Raw genomic sequence first — 7,664 nt, 5'->3', positions numbered from 1 at the left:
TACTGTATGATTTCACTTATATGTGGAATCTAAAAAGCAAAATAAAAGAATAAAACAGAAACCGACTCATAGATACAGAGAACAAAGTTATGTTTGCCAGAGGCGGGGTTTGGGACTAGGCAAAATCCGTGAAGGGGACTAAGGTACAAACTTCCAGTTATAAAATAAATAAGTCACAGGGATGTGATGTACAGAATAGGTAATATAGTCAATAATATTGTAATAACTTTGTATGGTTGACAGATGGTTACTAGACTTAACGTGATTTTATAAGGTACTTAAATGTTGTACACTTAAAACTAATATTGTATGTCAACTATACAAGGTCTGACAATTTCGTGAACTTGTTGCAACGATGTTGCTAACCGTTTTTTATATCAGAGGGCTTATTCATTATTAATTTGGACAAATTAATTTGGACAAATTAATTTGGACAAATTAATAATGGTCCGATTTAACTGGACAGTTAACCAAGTTTGCTATTTGGAAGTGCTGAAAAGGCTGTGTGAAAAAGTTAGACGACCTGAACTTTTCGCCAACAATTCATGGCTCTTGCATCATGACAATGCACCAGCTCACATGGCACTGTCTGTGAGGGAGTTTTTAGCCAGTAAACAAATTACTGTATTGGAACACCCTCCCTACTCACTTGATCTGGTCCCCAATGACTTCTTTCTTTACCCGAAGATAAAGGAAATATTGAAAGGAAGACATTTTGATGACATTCAGGACATCAAGGATAATATGACAGCTCTGATGGCCATTCCAGAAAGAGTTCCAAAATTGCTTTGAAGGGTGGACTAGGTGCTACCATCGGTGCATAGCTTCCCACGGGGAGTACTTCGAAGGTGACTGTAGTGATATTCAGCAATGAGGTATGTAGCACTTTTTCTAGGATGAGCTTGCGAACTTAATTGTCCGAACTTGTTATATTTTTATTTAAAAATACTTACATCTGACTTTTACTATAAGAGCCTACAAGAGAGAATCCAGGTGTCTTCTAATTTCCCAGGCCATTCTTACTTCCATGTTATACGTTAGTCTCCCCATCCGTCTTTCACATCTCAGAGCTACCCACACACCTGTTCACATCCAGACATTTGCTTTACGTGTCTTATAATATTTGATTACAAAGATAATACATGCAAGGTTTAGAAAATACTGTATTTTAGTTTTTCAAAAATAGGATTTGGATAGGTAACATACTCGGGGGAGGGGCAATGAAGATAGAGGGAACAGCATGAGCAAAGGTCCAGAGGTAAACTATGTTCCAGAAAAGCAAGTCCATTTTGGCTTGAGAGTAATTGAAGATGAGGCTGGATGTCGCATCCCGCACAACACGGGCAGTGAGAGAACAAGAAGGGGCGACGAAGGGTTAAGAAAGAAACAGAAATCAAGAAAGTTTTGAAAGGGGCTAAGGGTCTCACAGCCTCAAAGGACTGAGAGCCCCAAATCGGGCCACCTTGTGGCTTTTATTGATGCACATACAAGGAAGTAGCATTGTTTTTTCTAGGGTCTGTGAGTCCCATACACCGTACCAGAAAACTGGTTCAAACCAATCACCCTTGCCTGTCGAAAGTCCCATGATGTATGAATAATTATTGTTTGTACCTCCCCAGGGGACAAAACCTTTATGTTGAAAACTTACTGACATGGAGAACTGATGTTATCACATCAAGAATCACTTCCCAAGCAGGTTGTGGGAAGGAATACAGCCACAGAGGCAGAAGCTCTCCTTAGACGGGGGAAGGTGGGGGGGCTGTGCCTACGTCTATCAACCCCATGAGTTCTCCTGGTGGTCCCCACACGACTGTGCCTGTCTTAGGTCATTCCTTTCTTGAGGAATCTTACCCGTCATTGGCTAGCCAGCCATCCTTTGGGGCCAAACAAGGAGGTGGCGTAAAGGTGAAGCAATGTCCCTGAAAGGAACAGTCTCACAGCCTCTTCTTTCTTTTTAGGGGTTGGCATGAGGGGACAAACGAGCAGGCAGCTGTGTAACAACAGCTGGAAAAACAGGTTAAGTTCTTATCACTTGCGGATCTTGACTGTTACATACTGTGAAGAATTTGGAGTTGATTTCACCTCTCTAAACCTGATTCATCTGTAAAATAGGATAATTCCTGTCATTGAATTGTAAGGATGAACCACAGAGAGAAGCAGACAGATGGGAGAGATGTCCTGTGTAAGAAATGGAGTGACTCTCATGAGGAGATGGAGACAAGCAATCTTCCTGGTATAGAGCAAACCATCTCCCCTCTCAGGGTGGCCTGCAATCCAGTCTGACTTTAGAGATCTTGTTTTCCTGCAACGCACAATGCGCACATCAACCACCAGAAGGCGCTCCATACAAAGGAATCAGAGCCCCGCGCTCCACAGGAAAGTTGTGGGCAAGTCTGCGCAGGGGTGTGGAATCCTGGACCCAGTGCAGAGCTTCCCCACTTGATCTTAGCCAAATGGCCCAGAAGCGATGCAGAGCTTCTCATTGGCGGGGCATTGGTCTAGGTGTCCCCTTTTCTGGCCCTCTTTTCTTTCTTAGACCCATCCTAAGGACGGGTGGAACATGCTGCCACAATCTAGAGCTTCGCAGCTAGCCAGATGTAAGATCTCTAGGATGGGGGGTAGTGGATGAGGGCCAGATCAAGTTTGGGGGCCAGAATTTCTGTATCTCAAGCAAAACTGCTTATGAACAAACTGTTCATAAGCTACTGAGCCTAACTTTTTTTTCTTTTCTTTTTTTAAAGATTTTTATTGGGGAAGGGGAACAGGACTTTATTGGGGAACAGTATGTACTTCCAGGCCTTTTTTTTCCCCCCAGGTCAAGTTGTTGTCCTTTCAGTCTTAGTTGTGGAGGGAGCAGCTCAGCTCCAGGTCCAGTTGCCGTTGCTAGTTGCAGGGGGCACAGCCCACCATCCCTTGGGGGAGTTGAACCAGCAACCTTGTGGTTGAGAGGACATGCTCCAACCACCTGAGCCATCTGGGAGGCAGCTCAGCTCAAGGTGCCGTGTTCAATCTTAGTTGCAGGGAGCGGAGCCCACCATCCCTTGCGTGACTCGAGGAGTTGAACCGGCAACCTGTGGTTGAGAGCCCACTGGCCCATGTGGGAATCGAACCAGCAGCCTTCGGAGTTAGGAGCATGTAGCTCTAACCGCCTGAGCCACCGGGCGGGCCCCTAACTCCTTCTTAGAATACCTGGTGCCAGGCCAGGTAGTCTAACTACACCTGGGAACTTTAGAAAAGGTGCAGGGCTGCAACAGGAGGGGAAGAAAGGGAGGCAATGCCTTATGTGTCTTTAAGAGCAGTATCCACATTGCCCTGGGACTCCAGCCTTAAGGTCTCTTAGAAAGGGTTGTGGAGTCTAGCTTCTCCAATCGTGACTACTTACTAACCTAGCTTTTCATAGGATTTATACAAAACCTCCTTTATCTTTGTCTTCTACACTTACCAGCGCTGAGTTAAGCAGGGACTTTTGTGTTGCAGATGTTAAAATGTAGGCCCAGAGGCATTTAGCAATTTACCCAAGATCAAATAGCACTCAAGGGCAGAGCTGGGCCTGAAAGCAGTAGGAATAGCTCTGAGGGGCCCAGGAAAGGGAAGGCAGGCAGACAGCAACAGCCTTTCAGAACTGCTGCAGCAATCCAGGCTTCGTACCCGCCCCTCCAGGGCCAGCTCTGAAGCTAGGCCCCAGGCTGTCAGCCCCACCCCCACACTCCCACCCCAGTCCCCTGAGAGCCCATCGCCCTGGCAACAGCCAGAGGAAGGCCCAGCTAAAATATTTATGGCTCAAACCAGTCCAGAGGCTTCGGATGGGGGGAGGGGGAAGGCTGTCATCCCTTTTCTGCTTGCTGGGGAGGTGACTGACATGCAGGGCAGCTGGGTGGGTGGGTCAAGCCCACTAGGTCAGGTCTCTCAAAGGAAGTTCCCCAAGGCTGCAAGCGGTAATGGGAGGAGGGAGGACTCTGTATGTGACAGACGTGATTGATAGGTGACAGGACTGGGTAAGAAACACAAGCCAGAAAAAAGGAGGAAGGAAACTTAAGAGGTATTATGTACAGACCTGGTGCTAGGTATTTCACACACATTCCACTTGTTTCTCAGATCCCATTCATAACAGGGATCATCCTACTTTTATGGAGCAAACTGACCTAGAAAAATACATGGCAGGTGACTGAGCTGGGGTTTGAATACCTATGTTTGGCTTTAGCCCTGCGAGCTTTCTGTAAATTTCTGTGGCTCACAAGTAGTCTGCATTTGGGGGTTGAAGGTATGAGAACCTAGGAATTTAGTGCTGGCTTCACAGATAATGACCTAGGCTCTGGGTCTCCATTTATCTGTGACCAGGATGTCATCTGATTTCCTACCTCCCCACCCTAAACTCCTCCCCTGCCTCCCCTGAAGCAGGTCCTCAAATGCTAGATAATGGAACTCTGGCCACAAGATGAGGCTTCTTAGGAGACCAAGAAACCAAGGAAAATGCAGCCTCAGACGCCGATCTTGGACTGAAAGTCTCAATGCAAATATAGGTTGACAAACTCATCTCAGTTTGCCTGGAACTTTCCTGGTTTTAGCACTGGAAAGTTCCATATCCCAGGACCCTCTCAATTCTTGGTAAACGTGGATGGTTTGTCATCCTAAAGAAACCTCTCACACAAACACAATGCTTTACTGCTTCAGAATACTTGTGGCTGGGAGAGGTACAAACAGGTCAAAAGCAGGGACTATGAAAATCTGATAGCTCCTTTTTTTAACCTTAGGCAAGTTATTTATCCTCCTTGAGCGTCTGTTTCCTCATCTGTAAAATGAGTATGATGGATTGGAGGATCAAGTGAAACTGCATATAAATGCTTGACATAGTGCTTGGTACATACTAAGCATTCAATAAATTATTAGTTACCATTTTTATTAATCAATAATGAAGATAAAAACAGGCTCAGAGGTTAAATAACTTGCCCCACGTAAATCAACTGATTTTAATATCCCTTTCCATGTAAGAGTGAATCTTAAGCTTATTAGAAGGCCCCAGCCACAGTTAAAAGGCAGACAGACTCTGTCCCCAAACTCAGCCCTTCCCCTCCCTCCTTTGTTAGGATAAATAACCAGGAGACATTAAAGGAAGAGTGCAATAGTAGAGAGAGGGCCATAACCTCTCAGAAAGCTCAGTGTGAAACCAGCCTAGGGTATTAGGCCATAGGAAACCAGAAGTCTGTATCAAAGGCTGACTTTCCAATCCTTCAGGAGAAAATGTTAGGACAAATAGCTAGCCTAATATAACAGGAAGGAAACTGGGAGCTATATAGGGGGGCTTTGGCTCTCTCCCAAAGTTGATAGAAGCTACCAGAGTGGGACCATTCATCACTTTGACCAAACCTTTATTGAGCTCCTTAATGCCAGTTATTTGCTGGGGAAGGGATATAGTACAGAGGTGAAGTAGAAAAGGCCCTACCCTTCAAGAGCTTTTGGACAAGGTTAGTAATCAACAGTGAAAGGATAACAGGTGCAGAGGTTAAATAACTTTCCCCTAATAAATGAACCTTCTCTCTCACTTGGCTTTCCTCAGCCTGTTACACAGGAGGTGACCAGCTTCCCTCTAGGAGCTCACTGGAAGGGTCCAAGGACTTCCAGGCTGGTACCCACAACACAGGTGTGGCAGGGAGGGAAATAGGGGGTGTTCCACCCAGTTCTGCTGGAGGCTAAGGGGAAGCAGACAAACGGGGAATGACAGACATCGCAGGAGTTGCCAGTTTATTCAGATCTAGGAGGCCGTGTGGAGGGTACTGTTAGTCCCCTTCAACTCTTTATAAAGTCCTGAGCATGTTTCACTGTTGGTAGCACAGTCTCCTGCAGCCCTGAGGACTCCAGGCTGGGCCTAGAGATTTTCTGAGGGGATCCTGGCTGGCTTTCTGTGGGTAAATCAGACAGATCAAAGAGCTGGGGTGAGAATAGACAGTTGATCTCTCCTGGGTTTCTCTGTGCTCAGCAAATGCCCTCAGGCCAACCTTGACACAGCAGGCAGCTCTCCTGGTTTCCGGAGTCCTCCGATAGCTGCAAAGACACAGGCAGAAATTAAGAAACACGAAGCTGCCACATCAGGGGGCTTCCCAGCCTCCCATTTGGCCAGGCTGCCTCCCTTACCATCTCCCGCTCCCACGGCACAACTGCAGTTGTTACATTCAGCACAAGGTTTCTAGGTACGCAGATGGGTAGAAAATAGAAGTCGGCAGCCGAGGAGCTCTTTTTTCATGTCAGTCAGGCAAATGGGCCTTAAACCTCATACCTCCCAGCCTTGGCCATACCTGAGCTGAGTGATCCAGGGCAGAATCAACTAAACCTTTGGGGCCTTAAGTTATATAAGCTTTGGGACCTCCAGCTATACAAAGGGGAAAATGCTTTCTGCTGTCCCAGAGATGTGAAAAAGATAAAAGATTGACAAAGCTTTAAGAGCCTTTGGAAGAAAGCGAATAGGAAAACAGGCATCTTCTCATAGCTATTACCAGTACCCCAATCCTAGGTTCAGGGGTCCATCTCTTTTGGCCTTATGAGGGGTTCATCCCAACCCCAAATAATCAGGGTTATCGACAGGACAGATAACATCCTCAGCCTGGGGCTGGGCCCTTCTCTGCCAAAGCCTGTAGCAGTGCTCCCATCTTTTAACAAATGGTATTCCCATTCCCCGTCGTTCAAACCAGTGCCCTGGGAGCCTTCCTTAATACCTACGCTTCTCCCACCTCTAGTCAATCACCAAATTATGTTCATTCTGTCTCCTAAAAGTTCTTTAATCTGTTCACTTCTCTACATTTTCACTACTGTCATTCCACTAGAGGTCCTCCTCATTTCTTGCCTGGACTAATGCCAAGAAGTTTCCTAATAGGTCCCCATATCCATTCTCCATTCAGGAGCAAGTGAAGTTTAAAAACCAGAAATCTAATCGTGTCATCCCCCACCCCTCACTCTTGGATTAAATGGTCTTCAGTGATAACCGAATAAGGTCCCGATTCTTACCTCACTTTGAACCTGCCTCAGTTCTACCCTCTGCCTAGAGTTTGCTTCATGCCCTTTCCCCAAACCATCTCCCAAACCCTCTACCTAGCTAATTCTTCCTTTAGACACTACCTTAAGCATCACTTCCTTAAGGAAAACCCCAAAGCTAGGTTAGGTCCCTGTTGTATGCTGTTGCACCCTGTTCTTTTTCTTTCATAGTGCTTATCACAACTGATATAATGTTATTTATGAGAGTAATATCTGTTTAGTGTTTGTCTCCCCAAATAAACGGTAAGCTCCATGAGGCCAGAGACCAATTTTATCTTGTTCATTTGCCACTGACTTTCGTGTCCAGCACATAATAGGTGTTCCAGTCTATAATAAGGAATGTATTAAGAAAAATGAATGAAAGGGGCCATTTGTACTGCTCTTTGGAGAGAAGCTTATGAAGAATCATATCAGGGCACAAGGTATTTCTCTTTCTCAAAAGCAGATGCAGAGTTTGTTTCCTATATTCTAAGACCAGAGAGCCTGAGAGATGGGGAGCATCCATTTGATAACTAAAGCTGGGCCGTGAATAGGAAGCGGAGAAGAATTAGCCCTGTGTCTGAACCCAAACGCTTCTATTCCCAGTTCTCACGCATGGTGCCTGGGAAGAAGAGACTGGCTATCCTGAGGTGGGCCAACGT

General features: G+C 45.8%; 1 protein-coding gene across 1 annotated transcript in view; it reads right to left on the bottom strand.

The window, feature by feature from the left end:
- Positions 1-5,722: 5,722 nt before the first annotated feature.
- KHDRBS1 (KH RNA binding domain containing, signal transduction associated 1) overlaps positions 5,723-7,664 on the bottom strand; it is a 34,981-nt gene continuing 33,039 nt past the window's right edge. Inside the window, exon 11 of the transcript XR_016018602.1 lies at positions 5,723-6,039. The gene's annotated coding sequence lies outside the window, so the exon portion shown is untranslated. The remainder of the gene's footprint in view (positions 6,040-7,664) is intronic.

The sequence above is a fragment of the Rhinolophus sinicus genome, chromosome 14, assembly GCF_057876585.1.
Source record: "Rhinolophus sinicus isolate RSI-liver-muscle chromosome 14, RSI-T2T, whole genome shotgun sequence".
NCBI classification, from domain to species: domain Eukaryota; kingdom Metazoa; phylum Chordata; class Mammalia; order Chiroptera; family Rhinolophidae; genus Rhinolophus; species Rhinolophus sinicus.
Note: the sequence above shows the minus strand (reverse complement) of the source record. Positions and strands in the feature narration are given on the sequence as shown.